A 26,502-nucleotide genomic window follows, 5' to 3' on the forward strand; every position below is an offset into this window, starting at 1 on the left:
CATCCTTACATGGCAACAGACAGTTGCAGTTCTCTTCTTCCCAAGAAGGGAACCTAATTAGAACAGATGGAGAAAATATAGGTGAAAAGAAATGGACCGCTTATTCAACTCCAAGGATGGCTCATGCATAGGGATTGTGCCAGGTGAGGGGGAGAGGGATTGTTGTTATTAACCCAACTGATTTTTTCAAGTCCCTGAATTAAGCCAGAGATTAGGGAGGGGAAGAGGGAAAATTATGATACTACCTGGAATCAAACCCTGTCTTGTCTCTTTCTATTTCTAAATCCTCACAGCCTTCACAACATAGGATATGTTTTAAATGAGTGTGTACATGTTCTCACTCAAGACTGTAAAGTTCAGAAGCCATCAAGAAAACTATGAGGGTATAGAATTCCTGAATTCAAGAGGACAAAAGCCTTTAGAATAATCAAGAATCATCTTCTCTATTGGAATTTCGATTTTGATGAAGAAAAGACTCGCCTAAAATTACAGTTGTTCAATAAAAATAACTAGAACTCAAATTTGTCCTTATTTATCCTACTGTAATGATTAAGTACTTCCACTAGCACTATATTTCAATGGCACAATTAAAAACAAAGCAGTGCGGGGGACTTCAAGCAAGTATAAATGTGACCAAGAGAATAATGCAGGCAATTTGATCAGAATCACATTGACTTCAGATTGAAGAAGCTGTATCAAATCCAGGTCATGCTGGCAGGCGGGTATGTTGCGCAGGCAGGGAAGTCTGGAGAATGTCTCATGCTGAGAAACAATTTAGACAGAAGTCTTCTAACTGCAATAAAACCCCTTACCTGAGCTCTTTTCAGGGACAGCTTTGTCTGAAGAGCGTGAAGAATATCACTATAATAATCTTCAGGTATAGAAAAGGTCTAGAGAATTTTGACCTATATGGAATTTTTTCCTAAAACAACAAAAATAAATTGAAAAGCTACCAGTTTTGTGATGTTTAGTTCCACTGTATTGGGGTTTTGGAAAGATAATCTATGGAGTTCGTGAGTAGTCTATGCAGTCTGTGGCTATTCTGATGGCAAGCATTTCTTGAAAAATCTATCCTTTTGGAAAGTATGCCTATTTCACAGAGTAAAACAGGAGGGCACATGTTCTGCTATGTTTCCATTCCACTGGGCCAGGTTATTAGTGCTGAAGGGTGGGCACTTGCCCCACTGTCAGGCCAAAGGTCTTCTTGGGAATGATTTTAACTCCAAGGAAAAAGTTGTCTCTTTCAATAAAGTCTATAGCATAATGTCTAGATATCTGTGGCTTTGTTTTCCATCAAGTGGAAAGCATTAGCCTAAAATGCAGGAGAAATTAATCAGGAGTGAGATGTAGACAGGTATTCCTGACAGAATTTGCCTCACGTGGCCCACCATATCAGAGGCCCTTCTGTATCTTTCCACTTTGGGAGTTTTTTGGCAGTCTCCATTTCTGAGTGGTGTAGGCTTTCCTTAAATTAGTTGATATGTTTTCTATCTCTTTCAACTGAAAGAAAATTGATTAAGATAGAAATGAAAAAATTTTAACAATTTTGAATAGTTCTATTTACATACCAATATATTTAAAATCATATAGAATTACCTATGTGTAAGTTTTGTAAGTCTCAGAGAAGCTACTATCATTATCCTACTTTACAAATTGAGAAGGAACTCAGAGAAATTCTCTTTTCCAAGATCACATGGCCAGAAAACATCATATTTGTGATGCAAGTCTAAACCTGTCATTCTCTTTCCAGAATTATATTGAGTTCCTATCCAGAGAGTTTGAAAGTCATTAGAGGTCCAGAAAAAAAAAGAAATACAGAAAATACCAAAATAAAGAAGACAAATGGACAGATATGAATGGCAAAGAATCAAAGAGAAATAATTTAATAGGTGAAACATTTAAACAAAATCCTAAAACATGGTAAAGTAAGATGTCCATTCATGAGTTCAACACAAACAAAAAGGAAGTGTATAAAAATTCAAAATATTTCAAATATATAATATTCATAAAGCCATACAGTGTGAAGGGAACTAGAAAAATATATTAGAAACATATTATTAGAATTCTCAAAATAGTTTAAGGAATTTGGCCTCTGTTCCTATAGCACCGGTAGTCATAGAAAGCTTTGGGAAGGGAAACCTGTTCTTCACAAAGGGTAGGATGGGTTTGAAATGAAAGTGCAGGCCTGGTAGGAGTAAAATATCATAATGATCCTCATTGCTCCAGAGCTTTCATTTGATTTAAAAAAATGCGACATGATTTATATTCAGATTGGAGCTCTACTTACATATCCATTCTCTAAAATATATAGCTATTTGTTCACAGAAGTGGTATATTCCTTATTCCTGAGCCATTTACCTTATTTTAGGTCAGAATCAGAGGCCATATCTCTAATACAATCTACTTACAGGCCTCTTGGGTCCTCAGGAATGATTTTCAGAGTGCCATTGGTCCACCAGCTCCTTCATCTGTGACAAAACCCCATTTTCTCCTAGGCAGAGCGAGTTCTTATTTTTCCCCATAAGACCTGCTTTACTCTTTAGTTTTGCTTTATATTGCTTTTGTTTTATAGATACATAGTTTTTATCACAAAAAGGTTTACAAATGTGGCTTTTGCATATGAAGATTGCTATACCTATTTTCTTCAATGCTACCTATGTGGAATAATTTGCTATGTCTTTCTTAAAAAATAAAATTGAAAGACAATTGGAAATATCCTTTATGTAAATTTTAGATGTTCAAAGTAACAGGACAATTTGAGAGAAAACTTGAATGAAAATACTGATTCCTTTACCGAAAAGCTCTCTACTTTTTGTACTGACATAATCCTTTGTTATTCTTCTAACCTGCCATAAATTCTTGGGTGTTTTTTTTTTTAACAATTTCTTTGCCTGGTTATCAGCCCAGGTAGACAGCCATGTTATAGTTTACATTTTTTTTTATTTGTTTTATTTATTTTTTTAATGGAGCCTTACCATGTTGCCCAAGGTGGTCTTAAATTCCTGGCCTCGAGCAGTGCTTTTGCCTGAGGCTCCAGAGTACCTGGGAGCACAGCTACTGTACCCACCAATGGGCTCTTTTTTATTGTATTAGATCCCTTTATAGAGGAGCTGCCTAGGTCTCATTAATTTTTAATATCTCGGCGCTTCTAGGTGTGATATCCAACTGTCATGTCTATATTATCTGTCAACACACCTTTGGTCATAGCAATTTTATCCTGGGGTGAAAAGCGAATTCTATTGGAAATTTCTCTCTTCTGGAAAATTGTAATTCCTGAAAGAAAGAAAAAGTAACCAGATTGAGGGCAATATCACAGAGAAAAAATGGTGCTTCTTTTCCTTGGGTCTCCTGAAATTTCCTGTTTTTTAATTTTCCTGGAGTCTAAGACTTTGATATACCTGAATTTTGTGAGATATAAAATAATCTCCAAAAATCTCCAATTTTGAAATTTAGCCTATCATGGCTTCTGATGTTTTAATGAAAAGAATCATATCAAATTTTGTTTATAATTCTATTTCCTATGACACATAACTCATAAATTTACACACAGAGACTGCTGAAGCTAAAAAGTAAAAAAATGATCTCAAAGCATTGCCACAGCTTTGGATTTTCATTCAGGTTCTAAGCACTAGAATAGAAAGTCAACCAAGAGCTAAATGTTAGTTCTGACACTTTTATTAACCCGTAGCCTTACCTAGGGGCAATTACTTCCTTACAACATGGCTGTCTGAGTATTAGAAATGAAGAGATATGTCACAACCTTCTACTTTGCTCTGCAGCCCTATACTAGACTCCGTTTTCATAATCCTCTGTAAAAAATACTCGTAGCTTGACATTGAGTTCATATTTTTTCTGTGTAAAAAATTGCTGGATGCTCACTTATCTTGATATTTACATACAGGTCTCCACTGACAACATGAGAGATAATTATTCACTAATTCTTTATATGGTAAAATCTGGGTTACGATTGAATCCAAGTCTTGCAGTTTCTAGCTTAGTGTAGTTTTCCTCACGGCAGGCTTTGCCTTAGTTCCATAGACACACGTCCAAGCAACTGTCTTGCTGTTGCCCAGAAAGTCTTTTTCTCTCGTTTTTTTTTTTTTTTTTTTTTTTTTTTGGTACCGGGGATTGAATTTGGGTCCTTGTGCTTGTGCAGCAGGAGGCGAAACCACTGAGCTAAATCCCCCGCCCCAGAAAGTCTTTTCAGACCACTTCTATTAGTCATTTAACAAAGACAAAATTCTTCCTATTAAAGCAGTCCTTGAGTGAGACTTAAGCTATCATTACTGTTTAAGGCAGTACGTGACATTAATTAAAATTTCACCCCCAGCCCCCAGCCTTAGGGCCAAGAGCCTTAGGGATGCGGAAGTTCCTGGGACTCAGATTACCTAAAGACTTCAACTCAATAACACTGCTTTGTAGCCCTCTGCATGGGTGCTTAGGGGTGGACAGCTCTCTAAGCACGACATTTTGGTTGCTGCCCACCGCTGGGGGAGGTGGCAGTATGCTGTTATTAGAGATTTTAGGGGTTTCTTATTTAATTTATTCTGAGGGGCCTGCCCAGCCTCCTTGCCCCAGTCGGCTCTGGGCCGTGTGCAGATGCCCTGCCCTCTCCTGTGACCTCTCCCCTGCTCCTGGGGCGAGCTGAGCCCCTGAGTGGCTGTTTTCTGACTTCTAATTTTTTCTTTTGGTGTAATGTTTTACAATCCTTTGTCCCCATAACTAACATGCTAATTGCCTTAAATAAATTAATAGAAATCTAAAAAAATAAAAATAAATAAAATAAAGTTTCAGCGATGAGAAGAAGGTTTTTGGAACAAAATTTGTTTGAAGTGGTACAAATGGATTGCTGTGACTTGGGGAAAATGTACTCTTCCTAGAAAACACACCTAGCATAGCAAATTGCATTTTTTCAAAACTCTATGTGTGTGGGCCGGGGATTTAGTTCAATGGTTCTGCTGCCTGCCTCGAAAGCCCAAGGACCCAAGTTGGATCCCCAGTACCAAAAACAAAAAAAACAAAAAAAACACAACTCCATGTGTGAATGTTTGATCCTAGACAAAAGAAAGAAATGGTACAAGAGTCAGAAAACGTTGAACTTGCCTGGATTTGTGACCTCATTTCCTTGGGCCTTGATAACTTTCTGTATAAAACTAGAATTAGCCCTGAGGTCTTTCTAGTGTGTCCTAAGTAGAGCTAGGTTATTCAGCAAGGTCTAGAAAAGCTTTGAGATCCTCTTGTGAACTACTCTCAGAACAGTTCAGCTTTGGTCTGATACAACACTAAATCTTCCCATGGAACTCATTTAGGCATAAAATTAAAAGTTTTAAACAGCTAATTCCCCAATAATTTAAGAGTGGATCTCTCTTTCTCTCTTCCTCCCTTTGAATAGTCACCCTAACAGAATCACTGAGGAAATTGCACACATTCTCACCATGCCAACTCCAGGGAGAGTTTTGAAGAAAGGGACTTGTTTTTCTTTCCTGCAGGACAAATGGATTCATGCATCTCCAATTACTGATTGATAGATGATTCCTTGCAATCAGTTTATAAACTCAAAATTAACACCTATAAACCTAAACTAAGCTTCTCTACACATAATGTCCTGTTTTCAAAAAATTAGCTCCAGGGTCAATGAAAATATGTGATTTTTTTTTCCTTTCATAGTTACCCAGCATAAAAATCTTACAGCTATATAGATTATATCTTATAGCTATATAATATCTTATAGCTATATAATATATTATATTTTATAGCTATATAGATTTATCTTCCTTCATAAATCATAGTGCATATTTATTAACCTAACCATTCTAATACTGTTTTGTATTTGGAAATTTCATACTCAATTGCTCTTAATTTCAAATTTTTCTCATATAATCATAACTTAAAAATGAATTTGAATGGACATCATGTTTACTGCAACAAACTCTGAAATGCTTGCTACTATGTACAACCACTTTGGAGTGGTTCTCAAAATCTCCAACTCCTTCTCATAATCAAATTCTTATTGATTTTTGCAAACTGAAGCTCCTGCTATGCAGTCATTTGGCGTTCCAACACCTTGGATTAGGATTTAAGGCAGCACATAATCCATCCTATTATATATATCTACACGTTTTATCCAAAGTTTTCTTATCCTAATAATTCACCTTGACATACTGATTCCTTTGCTTTGTTAGGCACATCCTTTACCGCGATTTAAATAGAAGATTGATTTTAAGACACTTGAGTTTTTCAAGAATAAAATGGAAACTGTAACCCCACAAAGCTTTACTTGCTAGGGTACAGAAAAGACTAAATAGCACTAATAAATTGCTATATGAGAAACAAATTAACTTTACATAAAGTTAGAAGTCTTTTAGATATACCCTCTGTGATGATGGTTAAGCCTGATTGTATCAACATGATTGGCTTGGGAACCACATGGGGGATTGGTGTAGCACACTTCTGAGAACAACTGGTTGGGTACTGTATCTAGTCCCTCACACCTTCCTCTCTGGCACTATTTCTCTGCTCTTTTGCTCAGATGCCATTAACTAAGCATCTTTGTTCTGCCATGCATTTGCACCATGATGTTTCTGAGTTGAGACATCTTACCATGGACTGAATCCTTGAAAAACATAATACAAATTAGTCCTCTTCTCCTTTAAATTGTGGGTCTTGGGTATAGTGTCTTAGCAACAGGAAAACTAACAGATACATTCTCTAATACACAAGTGTACATTTCATATTTTTTTCGTATTGTAAAATTGCAGATTCTAGCTAAATCAATGGTGGAAAAGTCAATATACTACATTCTTTGAGGCAGTTTGTATAATTGTCCCACATTTCTGTGGTACTGTCAACATACTATATATCTTTCATGGAAGCCTGCTTTAGTCTAAAGTTTTGCCTATTGCTTTATTCATATATTTTATTGTCCCTTCCAACTATAACATCTCTCTTCTCTTTCAGACTCATATTTTCCTGTGCTTTTCAGAAGTACTATACTCAAATTAAACCTATTGCTTGAGCGTGCTATCCTTTGTTACCTATAACAGCCTTCATGCTTCATAAAACACTTGGACCAGACTCTTTGAAATCATCAATGACTCCTGCACTGGTCAGGATTTAACGCAGTAAAAGAAATGCCATACTAGGTATTTAAGTGGAAGATTTAATATACAAATTGATTATGCAGATATTGAGAGAGAAGCACGGCGTGAGAAAGAGAGAGAATGAATATTGGGTTGACCATAAGCTAAAATAGAGGAAAAAAAGGAAACAAAGTCTTTGTAAATAGGGAGGAGTGGAGGGATTGAATGGAGGGCAGGGGAATGGTGAAAAAAATAAGAGCCAAGATCTATCATGTAAAGGTGCAAATTCCCAATGATGAATGTCAGCATATTGTGTACCTAAAATGTACTAATAAACTTAATGAATAAAAAATTTAAAATATAAAGTAAAGTGCTTTACAGAGCTTGGGGCTGTGATTACTGAGAAGAGAGATAAGGACCAGCTTCTATGGTTATATCTAAGAAGGTTCAAAGCAAACTAAAAGAAACTGGAATCTAGAATCCACTGTCTTGCAAGGTAAGATCATAAATGATTTTAGGTTATTTATGGAAAAAAAAGTTTTAAAAATCTAAGAAATAAAAAAATCTAAGAAATATGGTTCTTCTACTTATTTTCTCTCTTCTACAGATCCTTCTTAGGAGAAACTTCAAGGAAGCCAGAAAAATAGTGTATTTTCAGAGGACAGTCCAAGCATCGAAACACAAGATAGACTTGAAACTCAAGAGTCAGTAGCTTTCAGAGAAAAAGATCACTAGATCCTGTAAATTATCTCCCTGAAGCAGTGTTGAAAGTCTCTCTTTCTCATCTTCTGTTACCATACTCTCCAGTGCAGGAGCTCATCACTGCTAGTCCAAAGTACCCAGAATTCTGTCTGTTTCTTCTCGCCTTCCTATCTACCTACCTTATCTACACTTGAGCTGTTTATCTAACAAATAACGGTGATCATGTTACAAGTTGCTTGGAAGCATTTCCAAATCTCTTATGATTCTTTCACTTTATTGATACCTTGCTTTGAAGAACTCAAAAGAGTCTTCATTGCATCTCTGCTAAAAACAAAACAAAACAAAAAAATTCTTAATTTAGAGTTTATCACACCTGCAAAGAAAAACATTTTCCCACAAAACCTGGTAGATACTCTATTCTGATGTTCAAGAATCACTGAGCATCTACTCTTTGCTGGGCATAAAAAAATTATATCTTAATTTGTAAGCCCATTTCCTTTACTAACACCTTAAATATCTCTTGGGTAGAACTTGGATTTTGCTTTTGATCTTTCTTTTTTAAACTCTGCTATACTTTGCAGAAAATCTGAGATGTAGTACCTGCTAGATGCTAATCACTGAATGAATGAATCACAAATGTGCATATTAAATACAAATTTCACTATTTGCTTTCTTATCCTGCTGGGTGTGTAAATTGTCCACACAGAAGTCTCCAAGAAATCTGGATCACTACTCCTTAAGGAAGAGGTCCCAAAACCTATGGTGCCTGTCTTTAGGGCCATGGTCAAACAGTAAGGCAGAAGAAACACTCCTTCAAAATCTTAGCTTGAGTTACATTAAAGCCACTGTGTAAAAGAAGAAAAGTGAAGTTGAAGTAAGGAGGTGATTCACCAGAGTATCTCACCTTTCTTGTTCATTTCCTCTCTTCTGAGACATCCAGCATTAGTTGATCCCTCCTTGTAACCCCTACTTCCTCTCTATTTCCACCTCCTCATTTTTAAATGCTGCTGTTTTAGAGAAACATGATGAAGTTCTAAATGCAGGCACTAAATCATTGCTGTACTTCAGACGTGTGCTGCAGAAGGGAGGTCTGTGATGAATGGCGCTGTCCATATTTACATTGGGTGTGCACTCGCTGTGGGAATCGTCCTGTACGGTGAGTGTTCTGGGCAAACTCGGCATGTCGCCATGCCCACCACCTCCTCCCCCTTCCCCCTACCGGTGACAGTGAGTGATTGGCCGCTTCTGTGGAGAACTGCCCTTTGAACAAAGGAATTGGGATGTCTCCTCTTGCTGAAAAGCATGTTCGCTGGCACACACATATACACACACACACACACACACACAAAACTTTCACAACACACACACACCTCACTGTCAATCTGTTAGTGCTGTATTCTTTTTGGCACTTTCATATTTCCCTAGCTAACCTTGCAAACAACCAAACTACTCAAGTGTAAGCAGGTGGCATAGAAGGAACGGTCTCTGTCTTTGAAAAAAAAAATCTCCTATGACATGATGTACACTGCATCATCCCCAAACTTATTGCCCAAGGCAAGTTGTGTCAAATACAGGTCATGCTAAAGCTCCTTGTACCCAGAGCTTTTTGCCTGTAGGCAATCCACTTTCCTGACAGTGTTGACTTGAGTTCTAGTGCTGAAGAAAGAGAAAAGGGAAAAGGGAATATAGATGGTAAAAATACTTCACATTCATACAGTTCTTTTTGAGTTTTTAAATAACTAAATAAATATATCTGATCACTGTTTGCTTTTCATGTTAAAGCCTAAAGGACAGGGAAGGAGTATGTGTGTCCCTAGGGGAGGGAGAGAGAGAGATTACTTATTATGAGGAAGGTTGAGAAAGTTGGACTAATTTAAATAGCTAGAATATTTTAGATGTAGGACATAAGTTAGCCTTCTGGTTTTTAATCTTATACTGTATCCTATGAACTGCAGTATTTTCCATGTGAATTAATCCTGAGGTATATTGCCATTCAGTCATTCATATTTTATAAATCTCTTTTGGATTCAGGACTTCTTACAGGTTCTGACACGAAGATGTTGAGACATAGAGATCATCTTGAGTGTAATGAGATCGTAAGTCACATGTTCCATCCCCTCCCCCATTTTGTTTCTGAGTGGTAACCAAAGACTCATTTGTATGACAAGACCGATTCCAAGTTTTCAGATGACTCATTAGAAATTTTTGAATTTCTTTATAGAACACATAATTACATTGCTATTCTTAGGTTTCTATCTTATCTGTTTCAACCTGTTCAGGGACATTTCCAGTCATAGGAGGCTACGGAGTCTATTTCAATTGTTTCTAAACTCTACCCCCCAAAATCAAATCCAATTTTATGACATCTTGAGGAAAGCATACTTTCTAAATTGTAAAACATTGCAGAATAGTTAGATGATATGGGTGTTATTAAATTTGTTCTAAAATAACTCACTTATTCCTGTTTATTCTACCAGTACCATCCCAAAGAAAACCACCAGGACCTGAGTTTGGATTATGAGGCAGCCTTCCCCACTCATGACTCACTGCAATGACTCCAACCATTCCATACCCAGCTTTGCTCAATCACCAGAGAACAAGGAAGAGGAAGGGTTGGACAAGGGCTCAGGGGACAAGTTTATTTGCTATGTGCATTAAATAAAATTTCTGAACTTAAAAAAAAGTTTTGCCTGTACAAGGGAAGATTATATATTTATCTGTATAAAATTATTATGAGGACTACGTGATAAGATGAATGTAACAAGTTTTATACCAGTGATAACTTAATAGATAGTGTTTCATTTTTGTTTTATGTTAAGATTTATGTGGCAAGACCTTAGGCAGGACAACAAAATAAAATAAAATGATGTTTGAGTAATTCAATGAGCAATTATTCAAAACTTCAGAAAAATTGGGTTAGATGGATCTTTTTATTCTTGAATAAGATTAGAATCAAAGGGACGTGCTTACACAGCGCTTCCCAAACCTAACTGTCACTGGAACTCGTATTTACTGGATGTCTTATAGAGCTTTTTGTGCTGATGAGGATGTTCTGTACCTGCTGCAACTGATATGGTGACCAACAGCCACAAGTGACAATTGAGTTATTGAAAGATAGGGAGTGCAAGAAGAAGCTGTACGTAAAATTTATTCAAATTAATTTCAAATTTAATTTTATATAGCCACATATGGCTAATGGCTACCATATTGGACAATACAAATCCAGAGACTAGTGTCTCAATAAACACGCTTTGGAAAATGCTGCTGTACCAACATCTGGTCACACAGTCAGAAGTTGGTGAGGCCTGAAGCAGCAGAGTCAGGTAGGCAGGAGGTCTGTTTGCTTTATGTAGGGAAGAAAAAGCTAGGAATGACCACTACATCCTAAGGTGGGTCAGCTGAGAAGCTAATGAGGCTTAAATTACAGAGCTACTCTCTTGCATGGGTTCATCTAAGGTATTAGAACTCATTCATATGGTCACATATCACTGTAAAATTTTCAACAGGAAAATGTTTTACCAACAATAGATCAATATATCTTTTTTCACTCTGACTTCCACTATGTAATATTTCCTCTCCTGTTGAGTGGTCCAATGGTCAGAATGTTTATATTGTCATAAGATTCATATTTTGAAATGTTAACTCCTGAGTTGGTAGCATTCGACAATGGGGACCACTGAGAAATGATGCCCTCATGAAAGTGAAGCCTTCATGAATGCAACTTGTCCCCTTATAAAAGAGGATCAAGAAGACTTCCTGGCCTCTGTCACCATGAGAGAATCCAGCTGGAAGCTGCCACTATGGGGAACAGATCCTCAGGGGACTCTAGATTGCCTGATGACTTCATTTTGGTCTTCTCACTTTCCAGAACTGTGAGAAATAAATGTCTGCTATTTGTGACTCGGTTTATGATGTTTTTGCTACTACAGGCCAAACATTCTGAGTCAGGGTATCTTTAAAATCCAGATGACACAGAATGTTTGCATTTAAGCAAAACATATTATATGATTCAGAGTCACATTTGTACACATGTAAGTTATTTCTACTCATTCCAGTGCAGACATGATCATCAATAATGCTTTTAATGTTATAAATTTTAAAAGGATGTAAGATTAATTTCTTCAAAAGAAAATCAAAAGTGCTTTTAAATTTTATAATTCATACATAAAGCAAACTTTCTAGTGATTTGCACAAATTTGACAATTATCTTGAAGTATAGATTACATTACAATAATTAGTGAGGATATTCTTTCCTCTATCTTTTAACAGAAGGTAAACTTCAGCAGTATTACTAGAAAAAAGATCAAATTACCTTTATTCTGTTTTTAGAGACTATTTCAAAGCTTTGTCATAGAAAGTCATGATCAAATGAAACCAAAAGCCCAAATGAAGAAAACATATTATTTCATATTTTCATTATTTCATCATTTCAGGAAGTTAATTATTATATAAAACATATTTACACTGTTTTCTAGTTTTGAAGATAATAGAAATTTAAATTGATTATGAGGGAATATAATTTCTGATTCTTTATTTTCTAATTGCTATTTTGTGCTATCATTTTGAAGCAGGCCCTTAACATTTTACAATTTTTGCAAAGTACAGAATCTCAATAAACTATATAGACACCACTTTTTTAAACTCTTGAGTTCCACAGATCAAACTAGTGTCTGAATAAGATACTCTAGCAATCACATCTCCATAAGACATCAATTTTAATAGCTATTCATTCATCAAATTAACTTCATAAGAGCTAAGGAAGCTAGGTGAGAGACCATAGTGCTTGCTTTTAGTAAAACAAAAAGAAAAGATTCATTAAAAGAACAGCGTTACTGGCATCTCACCACCCCCACCTCCAAACAGCTGGAAAATTATACCTCCAAGTTGGGGAAAAAAGAAGAAATTAAACTCAGACATCGACTTGAAACCCAGGATGAAACTGAGTGTCCCCACAATTCCTAACAATACCCATGGATTAAGCTGTTGGAGCTGCCTCAGTCAGGAATGAAGGTGATTCCCTCCACCATACCACCCCAAACGCCAGGCAGCAAAACAGGAAGCAAGACTTTATTCACTGGGAAAAAGGCAAAAAAGCTAGCATAGGACTTGTCTTAGAGCTCCATGCTGGGCTTGCCACAATGAGACCTATCTCATTGGCTACCCAAAAAAGAAAACAATCCTTCATACCCAAAGCACAGCTCATAAATTGCACTTCTAGAGCTCCTCTGGCCTCAGGTGAAAACAACTAGGACAGTCTTGAGCTTTTGTCTGAATCATTGGAAGCCTTAAAGTACTCCCAGTGCACCACTCACAGGGTATGCAGATCCCTGAAACTGAATCTGATGTGGCCAGAGGACTGTCTTTATAACCTGTTCCCTAACGGGTGGCAGAGCACAAACCAGGGCCCATAGATGTTGATTATACACTTGCTGTGACACCCAGTTGAAGAAAAAACCTGCATGCCTTAGTGGGATAGACTCATAGTTCCAACTTCATCATTGCCTGTAGCATTATGGACCTGGGTCTATGGTTAACACTCTGTAGATCCATGTAGCTGTGAAACTAAAGTGTGTGCCAGCTTAGCATCAGCCTTAGTAGGCAAAGGATGGTTTTGAACAAAACTATCCCAAATGTGGACTGTGTAGTGCAGAACAAAATTGCATTTGTGGGGGTGGTATTGGGTAATAAGCAGAGGATTTTCCCTTGGGACTCACTGACAGGGGAAACAGATGGGATCAGTCTATTGGATTTCTAATCCAGCTGGTATCACCTATCTGGTTGCTTCACTCTTGAACCCAAAAGTCCATCTCAGCAGCTAGCAGCCCATAGCAGTGTGTACATTGGTCCTACCCAAGTAACCTGATGGTTCTGGTAGGCTGTGCACTCAGAGTGACATGATTTTGCAGCATTCTTGGTTACAGGGTGCCACACAAGAGCCAGAAGATGTTTTCTACATGGTTACTCTAAACAAACTGGAACAAACTCCTACAGAACCCAATCACAAATAGGCCTTGAATGTGACCTGAAAATATGGACCCACCCAGCCCCTGGGACAGGCTCCAGGGGGAATGGATAGAGTGCTATTTTAAATACTCTCCTATTTCTTGCATAAAGGGTATGAGTCCCAGATCTGAGAGAAACCTTGTTTTGGTTTGTCCTCCTGTGCTGAAACTGTAACAGCACAGCGATGGTGGGCTTAGCATACCCAGACTGATATCACTATCTGGTGCTGAAATAATGGATGTGACTACAGGTTAAGAGGAAATAAGCAGACTGCCTGGACCTTCTGGGAAGATAGGCACAAAAAAGCCAGATGAGGAAGACTGAGGTGCATAACTAATCCTTCAATACCTGGACAATATTCCACACCAAGCATCAAGAGCTCTCAGGGCACCATAACCTCATCTAACAGTTAATAAGGCAGCAGAAACAGGCACATATAAGAGAATCTAAAGCAGAAATGAATTAAAGAGCAAGGTGAAAAATAGATGGGAAACAGAGACAGATTGGTTGCAAAAGGGTAAAAGACCAATAGTTACAGACAGCGGGGAGGGAGAGGAGAGAGAGGGGATGAAGAAAGAATTCAGATGAGTTATGTACACGTTAGTCACCCTTGATGAGTGTAATTGTTATGTACTGCAAATGTACTGAGAAAAAATTAAAATTGAAAAAGAAACTGACCCCAAAATAACCAGTATGGACGAATTCCTACATGGAGAATGTAACACAGCTGCTTAAAAGTATAAAAGCTCAAGAAAACACAGTGAAAGGATTCAGCACTCTAACCCAAATTCTTAACAGATAGATAAAGAAATTTCAAACAATGAAACAGAAATCCCTGACCTGAATATGCAATAAACAAAATTTAAAATGCAGTACAAACCATCAAGAGCAAGGTAGATAAAACAAAAGAATTAATGAACTTCAAGATAAGCTATCTGAAAATACACAGCAGGAGAAGAAAAAAGTCAAAAAGAGTGAAGAAAGTCTTCGGGAGAATTGGGACAGAGCAAATATAACAGAGCAAATATTCAGCTTATTGATATATAAGAGCTACTGGCACATGTGTAAGGAATATGAAGTTTATTCAAAGAAATAACAGAAATCTTCCCAAGTTAAAAAAAAGATATAAAAATCATGAGTCATATTAAATTCAACCAACTTTACCCCAAGAAGTAATCAAGCTCTCACAGGCTAAAGATAAAGAAAAGATTTTCAAGACAGCAAGAGAAAAGAAACAACACATAAATGTGTCCCAATTTATCTCACAGTCAACTTCTCAGCAGAAATCTTGCAGGCCAAGAGAGAGTAGTATGAAATTTTCACAGTACTGAAAGAGTAAAAGCTGCCAATCAAGAACACTGTACCTTGAAAAGCTATCCTTTAAAAGTGAAAGAGAAATATAGATATCCCCAGATAAACAAACCTGAGAGAATATATCTCTACCAGATTTGTCCTATAAGAAATGCACAAAAGATTTCTTCACACTGAGACATTAATGAATAACCAGAAAAATTTAAAAGTGTAAATATCACAAATAGGAATAATTACACAAATTCAAATTCAAAAAATTGTAAACGTACAGTGAAAATCACTCCTACTGATAGAATTAAAAAACAATTATACTCATGTTTTAGGAGTCAGACAACATAGAAAATGTAAAGTGGACATTAAAAATTTTAAATGTGGCTAAAGATAAGTATAGAACTTTTTAGTACATTTTCTGTTTAATTTTTATTTCCTTGCAATCAGGTTGAGTGGCTATTGTTTTAAAATAGTTTGTTATAATTCCAAGTGTTTTTATAATTTTCATGGTGATCACAAACCATAAGTCTAAGCATGAAATCAAAACATATTGCCAAATCAGATGACAGATCCTCCAGAGAGAAAATCAAGAAAGAAATAGCAGATTTAAACTATCCTCTAAACCAAACGGACCTACCAGGTACAGAAGATTCAATCCAATGTCTGCAGAATACACATTTTTCTCAACAGCACATAGTAAATCATATGACACACAATTTCAATAAATGTTTTAAAAAGTCAAAATATTATCAAGTATCTTTTTTGAACACTGCAATAAAACTACAAACCAATAACAAAAAACTTCAGAAACTATAAAAATACATGTAAATTAAACATATTACACTTGCACAACCAATGGATCAAGAAAGAGATGAGAAGAAAATTTAATTATTTCTTGAAACAACTGAAAATGAATGCAGTTGCTCATAAAACAAATGCTGAGTATAAAAAGGTTTCACTGTCGAGTTTCACCAATCATTTAAAGAACTAACAGCAACACTTTTTGTGTTCTTCCAAACACCTGAAGAGAGGAAATTCTCCAAAAATGCACTCAATCAGGTTGGCATCACCCTCATTTTAAAACAGACAAGGACATAATGAAAAGGAAAACTACAGGCCAATGATTTTAATGAACACAGGTGCAGAAATTCTTCACAAAATACTAGCAAACTGAATCCATCTGACAGCACATTAAAATGATTAGGAAAGAGAAAGAAATCAAAGAGTTAATCTTTGTAATAGATAACTCAAATAACATAAGACTAAAAAATCAAGCAGCCCAATTAAACAATGGGCAATGGGCCTAAATAGGTATTTCTTAAAAGAGATACAAATGCCCAACAAATATATGAAAGAATGTTCACAATCACTAATCATCAAGGAAACACAAATCAAAACCACATGACAAATCATCTCCCTCTCGTAAGAATCAAAATGAAAGTAGAGCGTGGTGTTGTGTGCTTGTAGTGAAAACTATTGGAGAGGCTAAAGTGGGAGAATGAGTTGAACCCAAGAGTTTGAGACCAGCTTGGGTATCAGAGTGAGACCCTATCACAACCAAAAAGGAAAGAAAATGTGATCAAGGATAACAAGTTCTGTGAGGATGTGAAGAAAAAGGAAGCCTTGTGTTGGTGGGAATGGAAATGCGAATTGCCATTATGGAGATCCCTCCAAAAATTAAAAATACAACTAACATATAATCCTGCAATCCCACTACTGGATACATATGCAAAAGAAACAAAATCAGAATCTCAAACAGATCTTTGTACTCCCCTGCTTATTGTAGCCTTATTCATAATAGCCAAGAAAAGAAAACAAACTTAGTATCCATCAATTAATGAATAAAGAACTGAATATATATATACATAATTTTGCCATAAAAAAGGAGTGAAATAAGGAGGCCAGAGATTTAGCTCAGTGGTATAGCACCTGCCTGAGTTTGATCCTCGGTACAAAAAAAAAAGGAATGAAATATTGTCATTTGGAACAATATGGATGAAACTGGAACACATTATATTAAGTTATATCAACCAGGCCCACAAACACAAGTACCATATGACATCATTCATATCTAAAATATAAAAATATTAATCTCTTTGAAATTGAAATCAGAATGGTAGAGGCCAAGATCATCCCTTATCTCTGTACCACTAGATCTCCTTCCCATCTGAAGAAATGTCTACCGCCCTGTTTTCTGTCATCTTTTATTTTGATCTTTAAATTATTTACACTTTGGGCTTTTTATGTAAGAGAATCTATGTGATATTTAAACCTCTGTGTTTGATTTATTCCACTTATGGATTCAAGGTGACTCCATTCTTAGGGTAAATACAAATACCACATTTTCTTTATTCATTCATCTGATGGACCTATAGATTGTTTCAAAAATTTCAGTATTGTGAGTTGTGCTGCTATAAACATAAGTATGTGTGTATCACTGTAATAAGATGTCTTTAAATCTCTGGAAAAGATACACAGAGGGTATCTGGGGTTGAATAGAATTTTTATTTTTATTTTTTAATAAATCTCCATATTTATTTCCACAGTGGTTGTACTAATTTAAATTCCCACCAGCAATGTAGAAAGGGTTATTTCCCATAACTTTGCCAGCCACCATTTGTTGTTTGTGTTATTTTAATTTGTGATAGCCATTCATCCTGAAGTAAAATGGAATCTTGATGTTGTTTTCATTTGCATTCTCTAACAGCCAAAGACACTGAACATTTTTTAATCTACTCAATGGCCATTTGTTCTTCTTTTCTTGGAAAGTGTCTATTCATTTCAATTGTCCATTTTTTATTGGCTCTTTTATTTATGGAACATCTAATTTTCTGTGTTTTTATATATTCTAGATATTAGTCCTCTGTCTGAGGGATAGCTAGCAAAAATTATATTTCTCATTCCCTAATTGTCTCTTCACTATGTTCATAATTTCCTTTGCTGTGCAGGAGCTTCTTAAGTTCATATAATCCTAATAGTTGATTTTTTTTCTAAAATTCTTTTCTTGGTATATTTTAGGTATACAATACATTTACATTTCTCATTGGGTGCTTGTACCTGTACATGATGTATCTTAGATTATTTTCCCCATTACCTGTGCGCCCTTCACCCCTCCACCCGTCCTATTTACATACACTTCATTTCCATTTATTTTTCTTTTCTCATAATTTTTCCTTTCTCTCCATTCCTTTCCCCACCTCTTCCCACCACCCCCACCACCTTTGGCCCTTTTCCTATTTCAAAGTATCAATTATTAGTTATTAAACCTTTTAATCTTCATTTACACTCTCAGTTTCTCACACTAGAGAAACTATTCAGTATTTACACATGTGTGTCCTATTTATTTCACTTGGGAATATGGCCTGAATATGCATCCATTTAGCTACAAATGACTCTAGTTTCTCATTCTTTATGGCTGAGTAGTACACCATTTTATAGAAAAAAACACATCTTCTTTATCCAGTTTCCAGTTCATGGGCACTTAGACTGTTTCCAAGCTTTAGCTATTACAAACTGTGCACCTATAAACATGGGTGCACATATATCTCTGTGGTATGATTCTTTTAATTCTTTTGGGAAAATACCCAGCAGGGGCATAGCTGGGTCAAATGGGACCGCCAGCCCTAGTTCTTTGAGGTATCACCATGCTGATTTCCATGGTGGTTGCACCAGTCTGCACTCCCATCAACAATGGAGAAGGGTTCCTTTCTCTCCACACCCCAGCCAGCATTTTTATTCTTTGATTTCTTGATAGCAGCCACACTTTCTGGGGTGAGGTGGAATCTCAGTGTTGTTTTCATCTGCATCTCTCCAATGACCAGTGATGTTGAACATTTTTTCATATGTTTCTTTGCTTCTTTTACTTCTTTGTCTGAGAAACTTCTGTTCATTTCAGGTGCCCATTTTTGAATTGAGTCTTTGAATTTGGGGGGTCTGATTTTTTTAAGTTCTTTATATATTCTAGATAGTAGCCCTTTGTCTGAGTTACAGCTGCTAAAATTTTTTCCCATATTGTAGGTTGTCTCTTAGCTCTGTTGGTGGTTTCTCTTGCAGTCCAGAAGCTTTTTAACAAGATGAAATCCCAGTTGATTCTTTCTGCTAGTTCCTGTGCTATTGAGGTTTTGTTCACAAAGTCTTTTCCTACGCTAATATCTCCAAGAGTTCTACCTAACTTATCTTTCAGCAAGTTTAGTGCTTATGTTTTAATATTTAGATCTTTAATTCACGTCAATCTTAGTTTAGTGCATGGCAATAGGTATGGGTCTAATTTTAATTGCCAGGAGGTTGAAATCCAGTTTTTCCAACACCATTTATTAAAGAGGCTATCTTTCCTCCAATTCATGTGGTTGGCTCCTTTGTCAAAGATGAGGTGGCTGAGTATGTCTGAAGTTCTTTCTGCATCTTCTAATCTATTCCACTGATCCTCAGGTCTGTTTCTTTGCCAGTACCATGCTGTTTTTATCAGAGTAGCTTTGTAATATAGTTTCAAGTTGGGTATTGTGATACCTCCAGTCATGCCTCTGTTGCCTAGAATTGCTTTTGCTATTCTAGGTCTCTTCTGGTTCCAAATGAATTTTTGGATTGTTTTCTCTAGTTCTGTGAAGTATATTATTGGAATTTCAATTGGCATTGCATTGAATCTATATAGTAGTTTTGGAAGTATGGCCATTTTCACTATATTGTTTCCCTAATTTCTCTCTCAGTGAGTCTACTATTTGTGTATAAGAAGGGTATTGTATTTTGAGTGTCGACCTTATATCCACCTACACTACTGAATCTATTAATTCTAGAAGTCCTTTGGCCGAGTTTTTTGAGTCTTCTATGTAAAGTAAAATATCATCATCAAATAATGACAATGTAACTTCTTCCTTCATTCTCTTTATTCATTTTATGTCTTTCTCTTTTCTAATTGCTGTGGCTAGTGTTTCCAGAACTATATTGAACAGGAGTGGTGATAGTGGGCATTCTTGTCTTGTTCCTGATTTTTAGTGTGAAAGTTTTCAGTTTTTGACCATTTAGTATGATGTTGGCTGTTGGTTTTTCATAGATAGCCTTAATAAGGCTGAGATAAAGACCTTCTATTCCAATTTTCTGTAGCGTTTTAATCATGAATGGGTGTTGGATTTTGTCAAAGGCCTTCCCTGCATCTATTGAGATAATCATAAGGTTTTTGTCCTTGACTCTGTTAATATTGTGTATTACATTCATTGATTTACTAATATGGAACCATCCTTGCATCCCTGGGATAAATCCGACTTGGTCAGAGTGTATGATCTTCTTGATGACCCTCTGTATTCTGTTTGCCAATATCTTGTTGAGGATTTTTGCATCTATGTTTATTAAGGATATTGGCCTGCAATTCTCTTTTTGGGTTGGGTCTTTCCCTGGTCTTGGAATCAAAGTAACACTTGCATCCAGGGATGAATTTGGAAGCCTTACTTCACTTTCAATTTCCTTGATGAGTTTAAAGAGTAATGGCATTAGTTCTTCTTTAAATGTCTTGTAGAATTCAGCAGTGAAGCCATTAGGACCTGGGCTAGAAATTCTCTGTTGGTAAATATTTTATTACATTTTCAATTTTACTCATTGTAATTGGGTGTTTAGAATTTCTATATCCTCTTCCTTTAACTTTGGCAATTAATATGTATTTAGGAAACTGTCCATTTCTTCTGTGTTTTCCATTTTATTGGATTAGAGGTTCTCGAAGTAGGTATTGATGATCCTCTGGATTTCTGATGGATCTGTTGTGACTGTCACTTTTTCATTCTTAATTGCATGGATTTGAGCCTTTTCTTTCCTTTTTTTTTGATAAGGTTGGCTAAAGGTTTATCAATTTTATTTATTCTTTCAAAAAAAACCTCTTTGATTCATTAATTTTTTCTATCGTTCTCTTAGTCTCCATTGCATTGCTTTCTGCTCTGATCTTTATAATTTCCTCTCTTGTGTGAGCTTTGGGTTTGTTATTCTCTTCTTTTTCTAGGAGTTTGAGGTTCTGCATTAGGTTATTTATCTGAGTTCTCTCTGTTTTCCTAATATGGGCATTCACTGCTATGAATTTCCCACCTAGAACTGCTTTCATTGTGTCCCATAGATTCCTGTACGCTGTACTGGCATTATCATTTCCTTATAGAAACAGTCTAATTTCTTCTTTAATTTCCACTGTGACCCATTGGTTGTTCAGGAGGGTGTTATTCAATTTCCATGTGTTTCTGGGAGTTTTGTCATTTCTTATGTTATTGATCTCCAATTTTATTGCACTATGGTCTGATAATACACAACAGATAACTTCCATTCTTTTCCATTTACTTAGACACGTCCTATAAGCTAGCATGTGGTTTATTTTGGAGAATGACCTGTGTGCAGCTGAAAAGAATGTGTATTCTAATTTTGTAGGGTGGAACACTCTGTAAACAACTATTAAGTCCATTTGTTCAATAGCTTGGTTCAGTTCTAGAATTTTGTTGTTAAATTTTGTCTAGATGATCTATGTATTTGTGATAGTTGGGGTATTGAGGTCCCCCACTACAACTGTATTAGTGCTTATTTCATTTTTCATGTCCATTAATAGTTGTTTTGCATAGTTGGGGGCATTCGTATCTGGTGCATATAGATTTAGGATTGTCATCTCTTTCTCTTGGATTGTTCCCTTCACAAGGATGTAGTGACTATCTTTGTTTCTCTTAGATAGTTTTGGTTTGAAATCTACTTTGTCTGCAAATAAGATTGCTACCGTTGCTTTTTTCTGAGTTCCTGTCGCGTGAAGAGCCATTTTATATCCTTTTACTTTCAGTCTATGAATTTCTTTTTGAGTTAGGTGTGTTTCTTGTATGCAGTATATTGCTGGATTTTGCTTCTTAATCCATTCCATCTGTCTACTTCTTTTGATTGGTGAATTGAGGCCATTAACATTAATAGTTATAATTGATAGATATTGACTCATCTTTGTCATGATGTTTTACTGTTGTTGGCTCTTATTTCTTTTCACTCCTTTTCCTTTAGTTTCTTACCTTGTCTGGTGGCTTCCCTCTGTTGAGCCTCATGGAGTTGTGACCTCCATTGCCTTTTTCTAGGATACTGCCTAGAATTGTTTGGAGTGCTGGTTTGGTGTTTATGAAATTTCTCAAGTGTTCTTTGTCATGGAAGTGTCTAATTTCCCCATTGATTTTGGAAGATAATTTTGCAGGATACAACAGTCTAGCTTGGAAGTTATTTTCTTTCAGGGCTTGAAGTACTTGACTCCAGTCTCTCCTTGAGTTGAGGGTTTGTGTTGAGAAGTCTGCCATGATTCTGATGGGCTTTCCTTTATAGGTGATTTGTTTCTTTTCTTTAACTGCCTGTAGGATTTTGTTCTTCTTTTGAGTTTCTGTGATCTTGACTATTATATGTCTAGGTGTAGATTTTTTTTATCATGGCTAGCTGGAGTTCTATATGCCTCACTTATCTGTGTATCCAATTCTCCACCTCTGTCTGGGAAGTTTTCTACTATTACTTCTGTGAACAGTTTTTTTTTTATGTCAATTGCACTTTCTCCTGTTTTTTCGTGGACTCCTATTGGTCTTATGTTATTCTTTTGTGTATCATCTAGCATTTGCTGGATTGATTTCTCATGGCCCCTTACTATTTTTTAGAAATCTCTGTGTTCACGGTCCTTCACCATAATCCTGTATTTTATATCTGATATTCTGTCCTCAGATTCTCTTAATCTACTCTCCATGCTTTCAATTGAGTTTTTAATCTCCTGAATATCCGTTTGAATCTGTTTCATGGATTCCATTTCTTTCTTATGTTGGGTGATCATGGTTTCTATTTCTTTCTTATGCTGGGCATTCATGGCTTCCAGCATGATTCTGAGCTCATCTATTTTTTTTTTTTATCAGTTTCTGTTATGGAACCTCTAATCATGTCTTTCACTCTTCTCACCATGTCCGTAGTTATCTGGGAGATTATATCTGCTTTGAATTTTTCTAGAGCCTCATTCATCTGTTTTGTTACTTCCTGTGCTATCAGTTCAGGGTGTCCAGTTGGTTGGTTATGGGACTTTTGCACCTCATGTCCCCCAGAATTTGCCTTTTGGGTGATGCAACTCTGAGTCTGTGACTTGCTTAAATGTCTTCTCATTTTTGTTTTTGGTACTGTCCTTGGTTTAGTTCCTGGGTTGATATTTTGAAGTTTTTATTGTAAGTATCTTTGTTGATATATTTAGAACCCTTATGGAATGATTGCTTCTCAGAGGTGTCTTCCAGATATAGCCAGTCTTTAGGTTTTGAGTCTCTAATAGCTCTGAGGGTATCTCATTTTCATTGTACCAGGATGGACAACTGATTAGATCATTCATAACACCTTAGCCCATGTGATACAATCAGCAACACCATAACATCAAATACATCATTAGAGAATGACAATTTGTGGTAGTTATTAATTTATCACCTTTAAAAATGAAGGGCCTCCTTCAGGCTATGTCTCTGCTGTCACAAAAGACAACATGAGTAGCAATGTGAGGTTATAAGTCAGTGAGTCACAGTAAGCTAGTCCCAGACCCATGAGATTCAGGCAGATTTCTTGCTGCAAAGCCCAAGTTGAGCTCCCTGTCCACCTGCAGGGTTGCAGTCTGCAAGGTTCTATTGTAGGTTTCAGCTGCCTTTCCCCTGAAGAAAGTCCGGGTTCCAATGGGAGCTGATTATCCCTCCAACTTACCAAGCACGGTGGTCTGGTGTGCCTTTATTGCAGAGATTCTCTTCACTTTTCCAGTGGGCTTGTTTTCATCATGGAGCCTGAGAGAGGCCCTGTCTGTGTTGTATACTTCTGCATCTCAGGACAATGGCTTTTATGTCCCCCTGTGCCTCTGCAGTGTGGAACCAAGTAGCTGCATGGCCAGCAGGCTGGAGGCGGTGGCGGGGGACGGCTGTTGTTGGAAGGAGCCACACAGCCAAGCTGGGGCTGGTGGGCACTCCCAAGAGGGTCCTCCTCACCCTGTCTTGCTCCCAAGCCTTTCCTGGTCGCAAGCTGGTGGAGCAAGCCAGAGGAAGCAGGTCCCAGTCAGGCTGCAACCACTCGGCCCCATTCCCCAATAGTTGATCCTTGTTATTTTTTGTGAAACTGGGTCTCTGTTCAGAATGTCCTTGCCTGTAGTTACCAACTACCAGCAGAGTGAGCATTTCTGTTTGAATATCTACATCTTTGATCCATTTTTATTTTAGTACAGGTAAGAGATGTTGGTTCCGATTCCTTCTTCTGCAGATAAATAACTGGTTTTCTCTGAAGCATTTGTTAAAAGGCAAAATAAAGAGCAATATAAAAGATAGAAAATAAAAAGTAGGGAGACAGATCTTTTTCAAGTGGGAAGGGGATCAAGGGATGGAAAGAGGTGATGTGTCTGTGGAGATGATCATGTAATTTTTGTCTTTGTTTCTCTTTCTGTGATGTATTATGTTTATTGATTTACATATATTGAACCATACTTGTATTCCTGAGATGAAACCTCCTTGGTCTTATGTAAGATCTTTTTAATTAATTTTGCATTCTGTTTGCCAGTATCTTAGTAAAGATTTTTTGCTTCTATGGTCATTAAGGAGATTGGCCTGTAGTTATCTTTTCTTTTTTTTTTCTTAAGTCTTGATCGGTTTTTGTAGCAAGATAATGCTAGCTTCCAGGAATGGGTTTGGCATTGGTCCTCCTTTTTCAATTTTACTGAAAAGTTTGAATAGTGCTTGCACTAGATCTTCCCTGGAATTCTGGTAGAACTCTATGGTGAGTCCTTTGGGTCCTCAGATTTTCTTTGTTGGCAGAGATTTTACTGCTGTTTCTGTTTGTTGCTTGTTAAGAGTCTGTTCAGTTTTCATATCTTCTTCAAATTTGGTAATTTGTATGTATCTAAGAATTTCTTCCTCCTGGGTTCTCCAAGTTTTGGGAGAGAAATTTTTAAAGGAGAGTCTTTTAATTCTCTAAATGTCTGCAGTATTGTTTGTAATTTCATCTTGTCATTTCTAATTGTGTTGATATGGTTTTTCTTTCCTTTTTCTGGTAAGTTTGGCTAAAGACTATTCAAGTATAATCCAGTAGAATTATTTCAATTATTTTGTGTTTATTTAGGCATTTTTTATGACATAAGATATTGGCTATGGAAAAGCAAAGACTACCAAGCTCTGCGTTAGACATAGGCTGTGAAGGCAGTAGGGGTATCAACCAGTCTTTTGGAATTAATGCCAGTGTTCAGACCTAGCCCCTTCAGAATATCACATGTGACCAGCCTGGCTTCCCACTACAAAGGGCAAGACCATTGTGTCCTTCCCAGCTTGAGCTTGCCATTGGACAAGCTTCTCAGAGGGTCATGCCCTCTCCTGCACTACTTCCAGTGGCTGTCTCCCACCCAGTCACAGTGATAGGGTGGTCCCAGAAACCCGGAAGTGTAGTTTTGTGCTTTCTGATTCCCAGAGACCCTCAATATTAAATGATTAATCCTTTTCTAAAATGACTCCTGGTTAATCACTCTCAAATATGGCAGGGATTGGAACAGATATTTCCAATTTTAACCAGCCATGCAAACGGAGTCAAGAGCAAAACACTGTCCTATTCCATGTTTGGAGTATATTTTTTCTTGGGGTTAGGGTTGCTGGTGTGTTCTTTTCTGTCCCCTGGACAGAACTTTTCAGGTTCACCATGTACTTGTGGAGAGAGTTTCCCCTCCCCCAGGAGCTGGGATTAGCAATCCATACTGCTTCCTTCTTTTCTCTGCATTGTCTTCAGTTTCCTCAGTTTCTCTATGACTTCTAGGTTTCTAGTTCAAAATTTCTTGATTATCAGAGTCCTCCTTTTCTGTTCACTAAGTTGTTTCCTAGGTGCCTTGACTCCAGTTCCTAGAGAGTCTGGGATAGGATGTGTCCTGGTCTTCACTGAGACATTTTGTCCTGTCATCATGATTCTTAAGATAACAAAGAGAGGTTCATAGATTTTGCCTTAATTTTGCAGAGCTCATATGTAGAAGAATTAAGAATCAAACTTGAGCAGATTTTTCACTTATGGCTAAGAATTAGAAGGTAGCAGCAAATTATTTCTCCTGTTGGAATACTGGGAGTGGAAGGAACCTAAATCACAAAGTAATGTATTTATAAAAAGTGATGCAAAATGTGTGGAAGCTTAGTTGTTAGAAGAATTAATGTCCAGAGACAACAGAATCCTGCCTATCTAAGTGGAATGTGTGCTCTTTTCTATGAGGATGTGTTATGTGTCAGGGAAGAGCCTGGTGAGAGGTTTTGCAAGGGACAGAGAGACTCTTCGAAGTGAAAGGGCACAGTGGTAATTTCTCTGGCCTTATGGTGGGGAAGCATGAGGGAATCAATTCCCCACAGAATCTGCTGAGTTATGCATTACTATGGGAAGATGATACAGGATTCAAAAGCTAGAGTACAATGTCATGTAG

This window comes from Heterocephalus glaber, unplaced genomic scaffold, assembly GCF_053883595.1.
Source record: "Heterocephalus glaber isolate CG9 unplaced genomic scaffold, H.glaber_assembly_v1.0 deba00001479, whole genome shotgun sequence".
Taxonomy (NCBI): domain Eukaryota; kingdom Metazoa; phylum Chordata; class Mammalia; order Rodentia; family Bathyergidae; genus Heterocephalus; species Heterocephalus glaber.